General features: G+C 44.1%; 1 pseudogene; it reads left to right on the top strand.

The window, feature by feature from the left end:
• Nucleotides 1-11,853: 11,853 nt before the first annotated feature.
• On the top strand, nucleotides 11,854-16,693 carry LOC103161259 (annotated as a pseudogene).
• The last annotated feature ends 2,998 nt before the right edge of the window (nucleotides 16,694-19,691 follow it).

The following is a 19,691-nucleotide window of genomic DNA, read 5'->3' as shown; positions in this document are numbered from 1 at the left end:
TGAGATGGCTTAGTGGGTAAAGGCAAGCCTAATATCTGAAGTTTGAGCCCTGAAACCCACATGGAAGGAGATAACGGACTCCTGAAAGCTGTCCTCTGCCATCCCCACACTACACACTCACATTTTAATACACAGACATGTGTGAACATACACACACTAAATGTAAAATAAACTGATTAATATTGAATATGGGTCAGTGAGATGGCTCAGCCTATAACTTAAGTTTCATTCCTGGAATGTAATTCCAGGTCAGCTAAAGCTATTAAGTGAGAGTCAGCCTCAAAAGAAAAAAAAAAAAAAAGCTGGGCAGTAGTGGCTGGTGGAGCAGGTTGTTAATCCAGCCCTCGGGAGGCAGAGGCAGGCAGATCTCTGTGATTTTGAAACCAGCTTGGTCTACAAGAGCGAGGACAGGCTCCAAACCACAGAGAAACCGTGTCTCCAGGGGAAAAAAAAAACCCAGTAAACACAACAAAGGTCTCCTCAGAGCCGCTACCAACCACCCCCGCAACCCCGCCCCCCTTCTTTCCCCTTCCCCGTGCCTACCCTCCAGAACCCCCGCCCGTCTCCACGCCCCGCCTCCCTCTCCTGCCACCCAGAAAACACGCCCCCTAGCCCCCTTCTCCCCTACCCCCCCTCGTGCCACCCCCCCCTCGTGCCACCCCGCCCCTCGTGCCACCCCGCCCCCTCGAGCCACCCCGCCCCCTCGAGCCACCCCGCCCCCTCGTGCCACCCCGCCCCCTCCCCCACACTCTGCAACCCAACTTCTACCTCCTCCCCCGTCCACGCCGCGCTCTCCGCTAAGTGGGCTTTTCTTTAAAAACATTTTTTTTTTTTGCTTTTTTCCAGACAGGGTTTCTCTGTGTAGCTTTGGAGCCTATCCTGGCTCTTGCTCTGGAGACCAGGCTGGCCTCGAACTCACAGAGATCTGCCCACCTCATAAAAAGGTCCCCGTGTACCCTGGCCCACGCACATGTTGACCAGAGAACAAAGGGTCTACTTTCTCCTTCCCTGTGCTGGTTCCGGGAGGTCGAACTCGGACCCTCGGCCTGCACGGAAAAGCCTGTTTACCAGCTGAACTACTCTGCCCTTCCCCATGTTTCTTTTTCTAGTGAAAAAACAAAAACAAAAACAAAAAACAACAACAAAAAAACAAAAAGCTCCCTGTCGGCGAACCTCTGAGTGGAAATATGGCTCCAGTTCAGTCAAAAATGCCCGCCCAGGGCCTCCCCAGGGCGACTGCAGAGAGGATGGCTACAGGGTAGGAGCCACCGACGACTCGAGGGTCCAGCAAGGGATAAAGGAGGACAGACAAAGCTCCAGGAGGAAAAAACAACATTTGTGGGTTCTACTCTATCACGGGTGAGGCCTTTGTCCTCTCAGAACATTTTCGGGGCCCTTACCTTGATTCCAGAGGACTCAGACACGTTCAACCTCAGCACACCGGCAGCGGACTGCAGCAGCAGCGACAGCAACCTCTCAGTGTGGAAGCCGCCGAGATTCTCGCCTTCTCAGCGGAAGCGAGAAAGAACTATATCCGGTTATGTTTGCGTGGGGTCTTCTAGAGTTAACGGCAGGGGTACGTTACTAAGGGGCGTTGCTATTTCAGAATCCATGTTCGAGACTGTTAAACATGATAGGTAGAAGAACTTGAAATGCCTCATAGTGCTGAGTAAAGTCTCTCAACCTCCAAATAAAGCCCCACAAAGGTCCCCACAAAGGCAATGCAGCTGAACCTCAAACCGTGTCCCCACGGAGCCAAACCTCAAATAGTGTCCTGTGTGGGAAACCCTAGGAATAGCAGCAGCGAAAGACTCCGAACTCCTTTGTTCTGGGGACAGACACTGGGAATGGCCTACACACATCCTCTCCCGTAGTCAGATCTTCTCCAAATTTCTTCTTTTGTTGATCTGGGGCCCCACCTACTAGAAATGACTACTTTCTTTCTGGAGACATTCCAGACAGACAGGATTGTTTCGGTATGGAAACTCAGATTTGGATTTGTTAAGTGACCACCGACCCCCGCCCGCACACGCACGTGCGCGCGCATACACAGACACAGACACAGACACACACGCACACACGCACACACGCACACACGCACACACGCACACACGCACAGACACACAGACACACACCTTGTTTTTCAGCATAATCTCTGAACACACATAATATCATAACACACTCTTGGAAGGTCCTAGGATTTTCCTTCTAGCAAAAATTGAGGCTGTCAAACTAAAACCCTCCCTTCCCTGAAATTTTCTAAGAAGAAATCTGCTTGTTATATCATGCTACCTGGAACTTCCTAGGGAATAGAGAACTGAGCATTTTGTGGTATCTATCTGTGGGAGCCATCCTGGAGTACACACTACATGTAATTCATAGTCAGATGCTGACCTGGACAGATGGCCTGTTTGGAGACTTCTCTGACTTTCACGCAGACATCTTTTCTCCACAAGAGTTCAAATTTGCAAGTGAGGGTGATTCACAGTTCTTTTGGTCACTGGAAGAATGTATAGCAAGAATACAGCACTGTAAGATTCCATAGTTCTGCATGGGTATTTCTGTTTTTGCTCATTTATGTTCATCACATTTATATCCACCCTAGCCTAGTACTGATTACCTTCATTAAGGTTCTAAACGATCCCTACATTGTGGAGTGACTGTTTCCCCCATACTCATTCATCTTGACTGCCACGTATTGTTTAAAACCTTTAAGGGAATTGAGATATCCCTGAAAACAAAACAAAACAAAACAAAACTTGACCATTTTACTGATTGCAGACCATGAAAAGAAATCCTTTTCCTAGGACTGTGATGTTGAGAAATTTCAACATGAGGCAGGACATACAGTGCCTTAATTGTTCCCAATTGACTTCTTGTTTGTAAGGGATAGCACCAAATGAATTAAAAAACACTTTGGGGGGCTAGAGAGATGGCTCGGTGGTTCTTCTAGAGGATCTGAGTTTGATTCCCAGCACCTACACTGTGGCTCAGGACAACCTGAAACTCCAGTTCCAAGGAATCTGATGCCCTCTTCTGTCCTTCAGAGTCACCAGGAATGCACATAAAGTAAAAATCTTTAAGAAAAAAAAACAAATTAAGAAACACCTTTTAAAGCTGATATGATAATCTTAACTAAGACAAAGGTGAATTGAAATGGAAGGAAACTAATGTTAAAATGTATTAATGTTATGCTCTTGGCCAAATACCAATTAATCTTTGTAATAATATGATAAAAATCTTTTAAGAGTATATTCTATTGGTTTTATATTTATTTTTATATCCACTGCTCAGTTTTGCTTCATGTTTTTTGTGTGTACTTGTGCTCTAAATGAAACTTAAAATTTATGTTCTAGTTAAAAAATAACAGGGATCTCAAGATAAATCTTGTCTTATGGAAGAACACACTGATCTGTTAGTTTTCTTTGCCAACTATAAAGGCTCTTCTAAAATACTTGCTTTCTCCTCAGAAGGATAGAGCCAGATGATTTTCTGAGCCTTGGATCTTTTGAGTCTATCCAATTTTGTATATGTCACTGATCATATTGCATTATCTCTTTCTTTTATCCAACCTTCTCAGTTCTTTTTATATTTTTATTGATTTTTCTATTCCAATTAAGCAGTTTGGATAGAGTTCATCTTTTTAATCATCTGAGGTATATTTAGAAATAGTAAAAGAAAGCAAATGAAGCAGCTCGTGGTCAGCTCAATCTTGAATAAGTCGAATAAAGTGGGCTCTTGAGACCAAGAATTTAGGCCCAGCTTAGTCATTTACCAGCTGGATGAGCTTGGGTACATTACCAAACTCTATGACCCTCAGGCAGTGCGTCTGTGAAATTAATTCTTATGATCTGTCTTATAAGATTGCTGGTGTGTGGTTAGTGTATGCAAAGCACCTGGCACCATACCTGGAGTGCACTAAGACTTTGAGAGATGTCTGCCATTACTACCATTGCTACAGTAGTTGCTTTGATTACAGAGGATAGCATTCCACCCTGAAGAATTTTTTCAACATAATATTTTTTGATTCATTGGGAATTTCACATCATGTACTCTGATCACACTCCCTTCCCAATCTTTCCATATCTGACCCCCGCCCTTGTGACCTCTCCCCCTGAAAAACATAAACATAAAAATAAATAGAAAAATATAAAATAAGTCAATTTTGTGTTATCTATATACTCATTGGAGCATGGTCAAACTCTCAATGGCTTACCCCTTAAATAGAACCGAATCTTTCCCCTCCCACTTCAGAAGCCATCAAGTGTGGAGAGCTACACTTAATCATCTTAATCACACTTTTTAAGAGCTCTCTTAGATGGCTTCCTGTTCTAGGTTGCTACTTTGGGGGAAGTAGAGGGTAGGGATTGTCACAGAAGCCTTCATGTTCCTCTTTCTCAAATGTTCATCTGAAAGTCATCAATATCATTGCAAAGGTACCTTTCTTGCTTTTTTTCTGTGGTAACATGGGATACTGACATCCCAGATGCAGTAGGACCACAGGCCGGGTCAGGCCCTCTGAGGCAGCACAGGCCCAGATATTACCATGGCCTCGGGTACAGCATTGACCACTCACATAAATATGATCTCCAGAAACAGGACAGCCAATGGACATGAGCATGGCTTCAGGCAGCAGTACAAACCACGGACTTCTTGATAGCCCTTTGTGGTAACACAGCCACAGACATCAACACAGACCCTGGCTGCTGTAGGGCCACAGGCCCAATGGGAGACAGGGTGGCCTGGCTGACTTCCACACTCTGATGACTTTTTAATCCAAAGGATAACAAAAAGTTTAGCACTAAGGATGTGGAACAACAAATCACCTCAAAATGGTACTTCCAAAGAAAATTTAAGAACAAGTTCCCTCATGAAATTATATTTTCAGTAAAGGTGTCTTTCCCAGCTAAACCTTCTAGGATTCTATTTAAAGACTAATTTTGACCTTCTGCTCCAGTGGTGTTCATCCTTTTGACATTGCAATATGGTGTTGTAATCTGTAAACATTTTGGGGCACATTCATAGATATTCTTGGATACCATCACCCAAAAATCCGTATCTGTTTTGTCACACACGCGCGCACACACACACACACACACACACACACACACACACACACACACACACACACGTATGCATACACAGACATGAAAAATGTACATATTCTTTTCATGGAATGGGCTTCCCAGTTCACAGGAAAAAAAAAAAAAAAACACCATCCTGATGGCTTCCGAGTTTTTTACCTCAAAGAGCACAGGGTATTTTTCTATGCATGCCCCAGGTGGAGATTCTGTCTAGTGTATTCATGGTCCCATGATATCTGTTACCAGTAATTTTCTGTTCTGTGCCTAGCATCTCCTCTGTGAGCATCTACAGCCTCGTCTAGTCTCCATAGAGTCAACTTATATTTACCTGCCACTGAGGAATATGAAGATGCCCAATGTCTAATATTAACTTATCTTGAAAAATTTACACTAAGAATACTTATTGGAATGCCTCATATTTTATCCTCTTCTGTGGCTTCTCTTAGGAAGTATCTGGCCATCTTTATATTTATATATAGATTCTCCCTCTGTGTCCTTGTCTGTGTGTTGTGTGTGTCTGCGACTGTGTCTGTGAATGTGTCAATGTCTGTGTGTGGCACCTGTGCTACAGCACTTCCACAGAATCGGGCGAGGGGGCTTGAGGATTTAAATAAAGACAAGACAGCAGGTTTTTCTTGCAGGGAGAATGCCATTTAGTCCAACAAGAGTGGGGGCTTATATACCTGTCAGCAGGCATGGTGGAAAACTACCCAGGTCACAAGTTCAGGTTCCCAGGCCCATCAGGCAATCCTGAATGGGTGAATAACAGGATAACAGGAACTTGCACTCAGGCCTTCAAGGAAGGAAGAAAACAGGATGTATTTGCTAGGTAAGCTCCTAGTCACAAGCTGGTCAGCAGACCCCTATGGGGGAAGGGCCCAACAAGTCCCCCTTTTATATATACATATAAAATGAGCATCTGTCTTAGGTCACCCAGGACATCAACATCTGCTTTACCCGTCATTGAAAAGCCTGCCCAGGCCCCGCAGACCCTCTGGCTTAGGTTATCAGGCATCCCCTAAGTCTTACCTGTCATTGACTGCTCACTTATCCTGCAGGCCCAGCCAGACCTGCACTGAAGGGTTATCTGCTGCCAAGGAAAGCATGATTTGCTTGGTTTAAAAAATGGCACTGGCTTAGCCACCATTCAATGTGGTAAAGGCAGACTAGGGCTAAATTGGTGCTGCCCAGGGCTATAATAATTCTGAGGGCCAGCAACCTACTCCATTCCTTAGTTAATTGGCCTGTTAGCTGCAGCTCCTTTAAGAGGGAGTCTCCCGAAAGGGAGGCACCCTGGTCTTAATAATTAGAGTAGCCAATTGAGTTGTGTGAAGATTTAAAGTGCCCAATTGTCCTAAAGAATTGATATTATTTGGGGAATTTAAGGCAAAGGCAACCTCCCCTGAGAGCTTATCCATCATGCCTGCTGTGGCAACTGAGTGAAAGATAGTGATGTCAGAAGCTGTAGCTGCAGTGACAGTGACTGCTGTGATGTGAGGACAAGCCGGTTCTCTCTCAAGTGTTCCACTGGTGTAGGCATAGTTCCAGGAACTCGAACCACCAAGGCTGAACTCTCACCACTCCAACAGCTTCTCAAACAGCATTCCTGGAGGGAACAAATAAGCACTTCTCCCACGGGAGTGTTATCATATGATGGAAGAACACACATTGAAAATTCTCTGACAGCTGCCTTTCCCAGGCTACGGTTGGAGCTGACCATCACTGTCCACACCTGACTCCAAAGACCTACCAGTACCAGGACAGGCTGGCTTCTCACAAAAGCCCAATGGGTCTTTTGATGACTGAAGTGTATCAGCAGGAACAGGGTGCACACAACGCTCGGGACCCAAATTTGCCACTCACTATTATGTGGGAAGATGCAATTATGAATGCATACCCTCGGGCCCACACCAAAACTGGATCTGGCCCTTTCCAAAGGTCCGAGGGAAGATCTCTCCATTTAACCAGAGGTTTTTGCTGTGCAGAGGACCACCAGTGATGGTCTGCTGCAGAGTTACCAGAAGCATCCACAATTTAAAATTTTAAGATACAAAGAATAAGTGATAGAGTAGAGTGAGGGAAGCCAAGGTGACTCTCAAGGTTGCCCTTCTTTACTTTAGCCAAATAGGCTTTCAAAGCGCAATGGGCACACTCCACAATAGCCTGTCCCTGGGGGTTATAAAGAATACCAGTCTTTAGGGTAATCTCAAAGTCTTGACAAAAATGATTGAAACCTCCGCTGACATAAGCAGGGCCATTATCAGTCTTAATTTGTTTTGGGACCCCCATGTAAGCAAAAGCCTGTAGACTATGGCTCTTAACATCTTCCTCATTTTCCCCAGAATGGGCAGAGGCAAATATCAGATGGGAAAAAGTATCTACAGAAACATGGACAAATTGTAATTTAGCAAAAGATGGCACATGCGTTACATCCATCTGTCACATGTGATTGGGCAAAAGTCTTCGAGGATTAACTCCCAAGTGAGGCACAGGAAGAAATTCTACACAAAGAGGGCAATCCTTAACTATTTGAACAGCTTGTTCCTTGGTTATCCCAGTATGAAAGCGTAAGGACCCTGTGCTGAGATGAAAGTGCTTATGTAAGGATTGTGCTCTAGTGAGCTCTTGTGAAACTGTAATGCTTTGAGTATACCTGGCAGCCATGCAATTTCCTTCGCTGAGGGGTCCTGGCAAAGGGGTATGGGCCCTAAGATGTCCCACAAATACAGATTCACTCCATTGCCATAGCAGACCCTGAATCTGCAACAAACTCTCTTGTACTCTGGAGATGGGGGCAACATAGGCAGCCATCTCCAGAGGTTGGATAATATGAGCAACATATTGACTATCGGTATAGATGTTTAGTGCCCCCGTGGGGAAGAGCTGTAGAGCCATGGCCAAGGCTAAGAGTTTGGCCATTTGGGCAAAAGCTGCAGTGATTCTGGTTGTCTTAATGATGGGAAAAGATACATCTACAGCTGTACCCTTTGAAGAACCATCGGTGAAAACCACATGTCCCTTGGAAATAGGCTGAGAGACTACAATCTTTGGAAAAATCAAAGGATGTATCTTAAAAAAGGAAACCAAATTATTGGATGGGTAATGGTTATCAAAATCACTCTGGGTAGCAGAGAGAAAAATAGCCCAATCACAGCTATTATCTTGTAGCCACTCTAATTGTTGATGGGACAAAGGTGTAACAACTTGATCTGTCTCCCTACCAAAAGTTTGTAAGGCAACCTTTTGTGCTTTAAATAGGAGTGTAACTATAGCATGAGATAGGATACCACTGATTTAGATGGGGAGGCTTGAGAATGAACCCAAAGAATAGGATTCTCTAAAAACTCCCGTAGGGGCATGAGCAGAGCAAAATACTAAGAATTTTAAAGGCTGGGCATAATCTATATAATCCAAATGAGCCTCTTCTAAGGCCTTTTCAATTAACTGGATACACTCCCGTCCTGCTGTAGTAAGGACTCAAGGAGAGTTGGGATCTGAATCACCTTGTAAAATATCAAAAAGAGGTTTAAGCTGTCCAGTAGTAATTTTTAAACTAGGTCTGATCCAATTGATATCTCCCAGAAGCGTTTGGAAATCCTTTAAGGTTTGAAGGGTGTCCAGTCAAAGATTAATCTTTTGAGGGTGCACCCCATTATGAAGCAAGCGATGTCCTAGATAATGATAAGGAAACTCCTTTTGTACCTTCTCTGGTGCTATTTGTAAGCCAGCCAATCCTAAGGTGGCCTGAAGATCCCCAAAGACAGATAACAATAGCTTTTCTTTTGGCGAAGCCAGCAATATATCGTTCATATAATGAATTATATACAATCAAGGATAGTTTTGTCTGACTGGCTCTATAGCCTGAGAAACGTAAACTTGGCACATGGTAGGGCTATTGGCCATGCCTTGAGGCAAAACTATCCACTGATACCTCTTTTAAGAGTCTCTTAAATTTAAAGATGGAACACTGAAAGCAAAGCACTGACAATCAGCAGGGTGTAGAAGAATGGTAAAAAAGCAATCTTTTAAATCTATCACAAGCAAGTGCCAGGTTTTGGGGATGACTACTGGGACTGGCAACCCTGGCTGAGTGGCAACCATGAACATCATAGTCTTATTAACCTGTGTCAGGTCTTGTAACAGCCGCCATTTATCTGATTTTTTCTTAATAACAAATATAGGAGGATTCCAGGGGGAGGTAGAAGGGAAATATGACCCGTATTGAGTTGCTCCTGGACCAGGGCATGAGCAGCCTCCAAGTTTACTTTAGATAGGGGCCATTGTTCTACCCAAATGAGTTCACCATTTTTCCAGGTGATAGCAATTGGAGGTATGTGAGGCTGCAGAACAATGGCCCCCATTAAAAATGCCCCAATCCTCTCCGGTCTCCAGGTGATCTCTGCCCTGGGGGTTTATCAGATACAGGCAGGGGATCACCCTGTAAATTCTTTCCAATCCCTCTTCCTGGGCAATAGCCTTGCTCTCTAAGCATGTGCTGCACAGGAGGTGTGGTCAGTATGGCCCCCATGGCTTCTAGGGCATCTCTGCCCCACAGATTGATCGGGATGTGAAGCAAAATGAAGGGCTGAAATATTCCAGAGTGTCCCTCATTGTCTTTCCAAGTTAGTAGACGGGAACTTTTGCTAGGTGACTTCGCTAGGCCTAAACCCTGTAAGCTACTATCTGATTCTTGCAGGGGCCACGCCTTGGGCCAACGGTTGAGGGAAATGACAGACATGTCTGCACCCGTGTTCAAAAGCCCCTGAAAGACCCCTCCTTCAATAGTCAGGGTCATCAAGGGTCTGGACTCCAGAGTAGACACCCAACATGCCATAGGTCCCGTAGATCCAAACCCCCCTTCTCCTCTTACAGGCTTAAGGAAGGGGTTATTAGTGGTAAATTTAGGGGACAGAACTAACTGAGCAATTCTAGCTCCTTGGGGTATAACAGTGACTCCCTTGCCAGCTTCCACCATAATTTTGATTTCTCCTTCAGTATCTTCATCAATCACTCCTGGAATGACCCTAACTCCCTGAAGTAGAGCACTGCTCCTTCCTAAAATCAACCCAATTGAGCCCTGTGGTAAAGGGCCTTTAACTCCTGTGCCCAAAGCTTGGGGTCCCATCTGACGGGTCAATACTGCTCTGGAGGAGGAGCAGAGGTCTAGTCCTGTGCTTCCTGGGGTACCTCTGACAAGGTCCTGGATACAAAGGGGTTCCTCCTGGGTAGGACCTGAATAGGGTGGGAAACAGGTGTATCTAGGGCTCCGTACACCTGGGAATAAGGGGCCCGGAGAGGACCCTGACTCCCATTTCCCAGAAGTAGTAGAGGGTTACCCTGTACATCAGTCTTTGATCTACACTTATTGCCCCAGGATGTCCCTTTTTACATCGGGGACAAAGAGATGGCCCTGGGCAAGGAGGTGCAAAAGAGTCCTTAATAGGACAATTTTTCTTAAAGTGACCTGCTTGCCCACATCCAAAACATGTCTTAAATCTGGCCAATCCTCTTATTACCCTGAATGGCAGAAGCAATAACTTGTCCCATAATGTGGTATCCATCTATATCTCTACAAATTCGAATATAATCATTGAGGCTTCTGGTCTTATGAGGCCGTAAAGCCTCCTTGCAGTACTTGTCGGTGCTTTCAAAAGCTAATTGTTTTACTATAGGCATGGCATTATCAGCATCCCCAAACATGTGCCCTGCAAGTTGCAGGAGCCGATCCACAAACTCAGAATAGGGTTCAGATGGTCCCTGAAGGACCTTAGAAAGTTGGTCTCCTGCAGCTTTCCACGCTCGGCCAGCAGCTTCTGAGATTTGTGCATATACAGCAGGGTCATAAAGAATCTGCTAGTCTAGACCTGCATAGGCTCCTGTGCCAGTAAGCATTTCTAAGTTCCTTCCCAGGAAACCAGCAGTTGCATTGCGCTTCGCTGTTTGATTACAAAGTTCTTGGTATTCACTCCTCCAGATCAAGTAATCTCCCCCTGACAGCGTAGCTCAACATAATTGCTGCCAATCACTGGGGGTGCAATTCAAGGCCACAAAGGATTCAAAAACAGCCAGAGTAAAAGGGGCATGAGGTCCGTATGCCATAACTGCCTCCTTTAGTTGTTTTATATCCTTAAAGTTAAGAGGGGCATGCTTTCTCTGACTCTGGCCTTGGGGATTAATTGTCTCTGTGACTAGGAATATCATTCCACCTCTCTGCTCTTCAGGAGGGGCTGAAGGAAGACAGAGTGAGCTAGAATGCTCAGGATTACAAGCAGGGGGACGTGGCTAAAGGGAGCATCTCCTAAGCTTAGGCTTTAATTTGAGGATGTCCTTTTCGAATTGAAATGCTTCACCTTCCTCAGTCTCATCCCCTGAAGAGGAGAGACAGGACTCAGAGGAAGAAACATCAGAAGCTTGGAGTGACATAACAGACTCTTTGTCCTGAGCCTCTGCAAAAGCAGCTTTGGCTTCCTCAACCTGCTCTTTCACCTCCACATTGTCACTAAGAAGTGCTTCCTTGACTTGACGCCACAGAGAAAAAGTAACAATTGATATGGTATTTGCACCTTCTTTTTGTAAAGTCCTTTGTAGGTCTCCCTTTATCTGCTCCCAATCAGGGATATTAAGGTCACAAGAGACCAAAAACCAAGGGCTGACCTTATGTACAGTTTTCAAGAAGCCTTTTGCTGTCTTATGTTTGATACCGGTGCCTTGCCTTTTTAACAATTGGACCAGTTGGTCTCCCACAAGAGAGTAAGAACTAGCAGCACCCATGTTCAATACACCCGCTCCTTACCTTAATGAAAATGCTGCCCAGCCTTCACGGGTGATCTTTCAGCATCTTCCTTTCTTTCCCTATTTCAGTGGGACCTCCACTTGCAGCACCTGCGCTACAGCACTTCCACAGAATCGGGCGAGGGGGCTTGAGGATTTAAATAAAGACAAGACAGCAGGTTTTTCTTGCAGGGAGAATGCCATTTAGTCCAACAAGAGTGGGGGCTTATATACCTGTCAGCAGGCATGGTGGAAAACTACCCAGGTCACAAGTTCAGGTTCCCAGGCCCATCAGGCAATCCTGAATGGGTGAATAACAGGATAACAGGAACTTGCACTCAGGCCTTCAAGGAAGGAAGAAAACAGGATTTATTTGCTAGGTAAGCTCCTAGTCACAAGCTGGTCAGCAGCCCCTTATGGGGGAAGGGTCCAACATCTGTGACTGTATCTGTGTCTGTGACTGTGTCTGTGTCTGTGTCTGTGTCTGTGACTGTGTCTGTGACTGTGTCTGTGACTGTGTCTGTGACTGTGTCTGTGTCTGTGTCTGACTGTGTCTGTGTGTCTGTGTCTGTGACTGTGACTGTGACTGTGTCTGTGTCTGTGACTGTGTGTCTGTGTCTGTGACTGTGTCTGTGACTGTGACTGTGACTGTGACTGTGTCTGTGACTGTGTCTGTGTCTGTGTGTCTGTGTGTCTGTGTCTGTTTCTGTCTCTGTGACTGTGACTATGTCTGTGTGTCTGTATCTGTTTCTGTCTCTGTGACTGTGACTGTGTCTATGACTGTGTCTGTGTCTGTGTCTGACTGTCTCTGTGTGTCTGTGTCTGTGACCGTGACTGTGACTGTGTGTCTGTGTCTGTGACTGTGTGTCTGTGTCTGTGACTGTGTCTGTGACTGTGTCTGTGACTGTGACTGTGACTGTGTGTCTGTGTCTGTGACTGTGTGTCTGTGTCTGTGACTGTGTGTCTGTGTCTGTGTCTGTGACTGTGTCTGTGACTGTGTCTGTGACTGTGTCTGTGACTGTGACTGTGTCTGTGTGTCTGTGTCTGTGACTGTGACTGTGCCTGTGACTGTGTCTGTGACTGTGTCTGTGTCTGTGTCTGTGTGTCTGTGTCTGTTTCTGTCTCTGTGACTGTGACTATGTCTGTGTGTTTGTATCTGTTTCTGTCTCTGTGTCTATGACTGTGTCTGTGAATGTGTCCATGTCTGTGTCTGTGACTGTGTCTATGACTGTTTCTTAAGAAAGCCCAAACCACTCATCAGACTCTCAACTGAAAAAGTCTACCTTAGTGACAAGTACATAGGAAGGGGCCAAAGAGTACTTCCAAGTCATCAAATGTTCTCTTATGAATCTCAGAGGAGTGTTCACTATGATTTGGATGTGTTTGAAAATTATCCACCAAAGGTTCATCTACTGACAACTTGTCCTGATTATGTCATCATTAAGGTGGTGGATTAAGAAATTGGATCTTGATAAACGCACTGAGAAAGAAATCAGAGAAACATCACCCTTTACAATTGCCACAAACAACATAAACTACCTTGGGGTAACACTAACCAAAAAAGTGAAAGTCCTCTATCATAAAAATTTTGAGTCTTTAAAGAAAGAAATTAAAGAAGATATGAGAAAATGGAAGGATATCCCATGCTCTTGGATGGGTAGGATCAATATAGTAAAAATGGCAATCTTGCCAAAAGCAATCTACAGATTCAATGCAATCCCCATCAAAATCCCAGCACAATTCTTCACAGACCTGTAAAGAACAATTCTCAACTTTATATGGAAAGCAATCTACAGATTCAATGAAATCCCCATAAAAATCCCAACACAATTCTTCACAGACCTGTAAAGAACAATTCTCAACTTTATATGGAAAAACAAAAGACCCAGGATAGCCAAAACAACTCTGTACAATAAAGGAACTTCGGGAGGCATCATCATCATCCCTGACTTCAAGCTCTATTTTATAGCAATAGTCGTGAAAACAGCTTGGTATTGGCACAAAAATAGACAGGTAGACCAATGGAATTGAACTGAAAACCTTGATATTAACCCACACACCTACCAACACCTGATTTTTGGCAGAGAAGCTATGGCTGAAAGACAAATAAGAAAGTGCTCAGCATCCTTAGCCATCAGGGAAATGCAAATCAAAACAACTGTGAGATACCATCTTACACCTGTCAGAATGGCTAAAATAAAAAACACCAATGCTGGAGAGGATGTGGAGAAAGGGGATCACTCCTCCACTGCTGGTAGGAGTGCCAACTCTTTTTGTATAGCCACTTTGGAAATCAGTATGGTGGTTCCTCAGGAAAATGGGAATCAGTCTACCACAAGATCCATCAATTCCACACTTAAGCATATACCCAAAAGGTGCACATTCATACAACAAGGACATCTGTTCAACCACGTTCATAGCACCATTATTTGTAATAGCCAGAAACTGGAAGCAACCTAGATGCCCCTCAACTGAAGAATGGATAGAGAAAATGTGGTACATTTACACAATGGAGTACTACTCAGCAGAAAAAAAAAACAATGGAATCTTGAAATTTGCAGACAAATGGATGGAATTAGAAGAAACCATCCTGAGTGAGGTAACCCAGTTGCAAAATGACAAAAATGGTATGTACTCACTCATATATGGATTTTAGTTCTAGAGCAAAGAAGTAGCAGCCTACAATCCACAACACCAGAGAAGTTAAGAAACAAGAAGGCCCCTAAGAGAGACATACATGGTCCCCCAGAGAAGGGGAAAGGGAGAAGATCTCCTAAGCTAATGGGGAGTATGGGGGAGGGGAAAGGGAGTTAGAAGAAAGAGAATGGGAGAAGAGGAGGGGAGAGGAGGACATCAGGGAACAGGAAGATGTAGTCAGGGGAAGAATAGAGGAGAGCAAGAAAAGAGACACCATCATAGAGGGAGCCAATATAAGGTTTAGAGAGAATTCTGGCACTAGGGAAATGTCCAGAGATCTACAAGGTTGACTCCAACTAACAATCTAAACAGTGGTTGAGAGGCTACTTTAAATGCCCTTCTCTGATAATGAGATTGATGACTACTTTATATGTCATCCTAGAGCCTTCATCCAGTAGCTGATGGAAACAGACACAGACACCCACAGCTAAACACTGACTGAGCTGAACTCTGGAATCCAGTTGCAGAGAGGGAGGAGTGATGAGCAAAGGGGTCAAGACCAGGCTGGAGAAACCCACAGAAACAGATGACCTGACAAGGAGTTGCTCATGGACCCCAGACTGATAGCTGGGAAACCAGCATAGGACTGTTCCAGACCCCCTGAAGGAAGAAGTCAGTTTGGAGGTCTGGACAATCTATGGGACCACTGATAGTGGATCAGCATTTACCCTTAGCACACAAATGAACTTTGGGAGCCTTCTCCACATAGAGGGATACTCTATCAGTGTAGACAAACTTGGGAGGGTCTAGCCAGTGCTCCAAATGATATGACAGAGTCCCCATGGAAGGACTCACCCTCCCTGGAGAGCAGCTAGGGGTTGGGATCAGGTGTCAGTGGGGGCCAGGGTTGGGATCAGGTGTCAGTGGGGGCCAGGGGTAGAGAAGAGGAAGAGGTAATTGAGATTGTCATTAAAAGAAGCTTGTTTCTCTAATTTAAATAAAAAAGAAAAGAGAGCTAAAAAAAAGAAATTGGATCTAGCACAAAATAATTCAGTCTTGTATAAATTACCTTCAAAAGAATAAAATGCTGCTCCTGGTTTGATTTAACTATTGTGAAAGTAGATTATATAATGAGGTGTTCCTCCCACCCACACTCTTGACTTTCTTTCCTTTTTTCTTTCTTTTTTTTACTTCAATGGTTCCTTTTCCATTTCTCATATTGTAATTTAGCCATGGTACCCTTGCCATGATGCTGGCAAAATGCTATTTACCAAACATCTTTTCTTTATACAATATTTAAGTTCAGGTAGTCTATTATAATAGAAAAAGTCTAACATGATGCTCTTTGTACTGTTTGCTGACAATCACCATTATTAATGCTTTTATACTCATCTTTTTCATTTTATTTTTGTAAGGCAGAACCTGCATGAATACCCTTGCTTTTCTTGCATAGAAATACCTTTGAGCTCTCAGTGAAGTTGAGGCCTTAGAGGAACTCACACTTTCAGATGTTGGCTTTTGGTACATTCATAATCCTTTACCCGCAGCAATAGTAGAAGTGAGTGGAGTTTTAAGAAGATCCTTGAAGTGTCATCACTAGTTATCTTCAGGAATCATCACCCAAAAGTCAACAGTGAAAAAAGTGCTATGTAGCAGCTGTGTTCTCCTGTGCCTATGTCAGGACCAATCTGGCTATGGTGCAGCCTGCATCAATAGGCAGGAAAGTAGAGTGTTTGGGGGAATGACATCACCTGGATGAGGTTTAACAGTGAAGGTCAACTCTTGGCCATCGACCCTGAGAATGGCTTATTCAGGGTGGCCCCTCACACCTCTGCCACCAGCAATCCCAATATTATGACCACAATTCAGAGAAACACTCTTTTCACCAATGTGGCTGAGAGCAGTGATGGTGGTAGGTAATGGGTGAGCATTGACCTCTTCCATCTGGTGTCACCAAAGCTATTTGGCTAGGAAAGTTCTGGAAACCTGGTGACAAGACCTGTGAACCTGGATCCTGGTTCCCATCATGGATCCAGCCTGGGAAGCCCCTGAGGGTGCCTCTATTGATGCCATCATTTTTGGAGGCTGTACACCCAAAGGGGTGCCCTTGGTCTATGAGGCCTTCAACTGGTACCATGCATGGAGTATCTGTGGAAAACTCCATGTCCTCAGAATCCACTGCAGCCACTGAACACAAATAAATCAATTTGCTATGTGGTCTCTTTCTGGTTAAACTTTGGACACTACCTGGAACACTGACAGAGCATAGAGAGACCCCCAAAGAACCTGGCTGCTCCATTGTAACATGAAAAATAAAAGACCCAGAGACAGATATTGGGGTTAGGGCTGAAGATCAGAGAAGTATACCAGCCAAGCCAATAGATCTCACCTCTTCCTGAGGCTGAGAGAATAATCCTGTCTCCATGAATCCTCAGAGACAAAAGTTCTTAGTTCCTGTCTTCCCCTCCTTATATTCCTTTCTCTGCCCAGCTATATCACTCCTGTCTCCACCTCTCTAGTGTTTAAATTAAAGGCATGTGACCCCTAGTGCTGGATCAAAGGCTTGAGCTCTGTTACTCTTCATTCTTGTGTAGGCCAGGTTGGCTGTAAACTCACAGAGATCCATCTGCAAGTTTCCTGAGTCCTGGAATTAAAGATGTGTGCTGCCACTGCCTGACCTCTCTAGATTGTGGCTGGCTTTGCTTTCTGCATCCTCATGCAAACTTTAATAAATCATAAATAATATACACCACACTCCATATCCTTCATATCAACTGGTTATTTAAAGATGAAGCAGGTAGATACCCATGACTAGGCTTTGGGGAGAAAGCTTTAAAGCTAGGCTATATCTGTCAACTTTAGAGGGAAAAGATAGTGCCCAAGAGACATCTGTTTGGCTAGTACCAAAAGGAGTCCTGGATCTCAGTGCCCTCAGATTCATTTAAACCATTCAGACAGTCTCCATCCCCAAGGACTTCTAGGAGCAGGAGGTTTTCAATATCAAAGTTGTCTAGTAGAGCAGGCCAACCAGTATCTGCCCAAGGAGGTGTTGACTGAGCTCAGAAGGATTTGTGCACAGAAAGTGACCTGAGACTCTAGACTAACAAGAACACAGTACCTACATCTGATATTAGGGGACTTCCATGTTCATAGAAAATATAAGTAATTTGACTTTAACTAATATATGAGTGACAGAAGGCCAAGCCACATATGTCTGATAAGAGATGAATCTTTATTTTGTATATCTGTGCTGTTTTCATTTCCCGTTTGTCTTCATAGGCTACCTTCTAATACAAGACTCAACACTTGCTCACATAGGAGGAACTTCTGCAAGAAGACATTACACTTCTGTGTCTTTAAAAACATAACCTGAGCTGGGCGTTGGTGGCGCTCGCCTTTAATCCCAGGAGGCAGAGGCAGGTGGATCTCTGTGAGTTCGAGGCCAGCCTGGTCTCCAGGGCGACTGCCAGGATAGGCTCCAAAGCTACACAGAGAAACCCTGTCTCGAAAAACCAAAAAAAGAAAAAAAACCATAACCTGGTGTGGTAACACATGCCTTTAACACCAGCACTCCTGAGGCAGAGATAGGCAATCTGTTTGAGACCAGTCCGTCTGGTCTATATAGCAACTGTCAGGCCAAACAGGGCCATATAGTGGGACCCTATTCAAAAAGGGGTGGTACACAGCAAGATACTCAGTTATACTCAGTACAGTGTCTAGGGTTAGGACTGTTTATCCCATACAGACATTCAGAATCCTCATTCTCCAGTGAAGATGACTCCAGTGCTGATTCTCATGCTTGTGCTGTTTCCCTCCTACCTGACTGGAACCAGAAGCCATAAAGCATTTGTGAAAGCAAATTTAAGTTTTAAGATAGCTAAAATCATCTTCTTCATCATTTTCTTCTCCTCTTCCTCCCCCTCCTCCTTTTTCTTCTTCTTGGTCTCATGTAGCCCAGGCCAGCTTCAAAGTCACTAAGATGTACTTCCTACTTCCTATCCTCATGTCTCTACCTCCTGACAAATATGCCACCAAAGCCAGCTAGACAACTGACACTTCTATAGCATCCTCTGTGTTCTAGGCACTGTTCTAAGCAGAGCATGAAAAACCCTTTTAGAAAAGTACCATTTTACAGATCAAGAAATATTGGGCACAATGGCACATGTCTTGAAATCCTGGCACTAGGAAGATCGAGGCAAGAAAACTGCATATATAATGACACCCTGTCTTTAAAGAAAGAAAGCCACAAACCAGAGAATTATCCACCTCTCTCTCTCTCTCTCTCTCTCTCTCTCTCTCTCTCTCTCTCTCTCTCTCTCTGTGTGTGTGTGTTGTGTGTGTGTGTGTGTGTGTGTGTGTGTAAAATAATAACTAGATTCCAGGAGGCAGAGGCAGTGGCTCTTTGTGAGTTTGAGGACATCCTGGTCTACAATGGAAGTTCTAGAACAGCCAGAGCTTCATAAAGAAACCCTGTCTCAAAAAAAGAGAAAAAGAAAAAGAGAAAGGAAAAAGGAAGGGAGGAAGGAAGAAATTTGCAGATATGGCCAGGTGGTGGTGGTGGCGCACACCTTTAATACCAGCACTCCAGAGGCAGAGGCAAGTCGATCTCTGTGAGTTCAAGGCCAGCATAGTATACAAAGTAAGTTCCAGGACAGTCGAGGCTGTTATACAGAGAAACTCTGTCTCAAAAAACCCACCACCACAATAATAATAATAATAATAATAATAATAATAATAATAATAATAATAATCTCAATGAATTATTTAAAAGAAAAAAAAGACTTGATGTTCAGAGGGTAATGTGTTGGGAAGGTTCTGGGGTAAACCTTAGAGGGAAAGTACATTTGATCAAAAGACATTATATACCCATTTGAAATTCTCAAAGAATAAACAAAAATATGAGACATTTTAAAGTGAAAATAAACAAAGAGGTGATGCAGCTACTTTGATAGAAAACAATGAGATCATGTGAGCAATTGCATCCAGAAGACATCATTTTGTCTTTTAGGAAGCTTCTTCTCTATTTTTCAGTGTAAGCATTGTTCTAGGTATTCAACTGACCTGTTTGTCTCATTCAGTTTGTACACTGATAATGCAGTAGATCAAGTTATCTTTATTTAAGGTACATCCCACTACTGTGTCTATTTTTAAATGGAGAGACAGCAGAACATGGCCTCTGTTCAAGAATGCAGATGTTTC

This window comes from Cricetulus griseus, chromosome X (genome assembly GCF_003668045.3).
Source record: "Cricetulus griseus strain 17A/GY chromosome X, alternate assembly CriGri-PICRH-1.0, whole genome shotgun sequence".
In the NCBI taxonomy this organism is placed as follows: domain Eukaryota; kingdom Metazoa; phylum Chordata; class Mammalia; order Rodentia; family Cricetidae; genus Cricetulus; species Cricetulus griseus.
The sequence above is the reverse complement of the archived record's forward strand: the minus strand, read 5'-3'. Positions and strand labels throughout refer to the sequence as shown.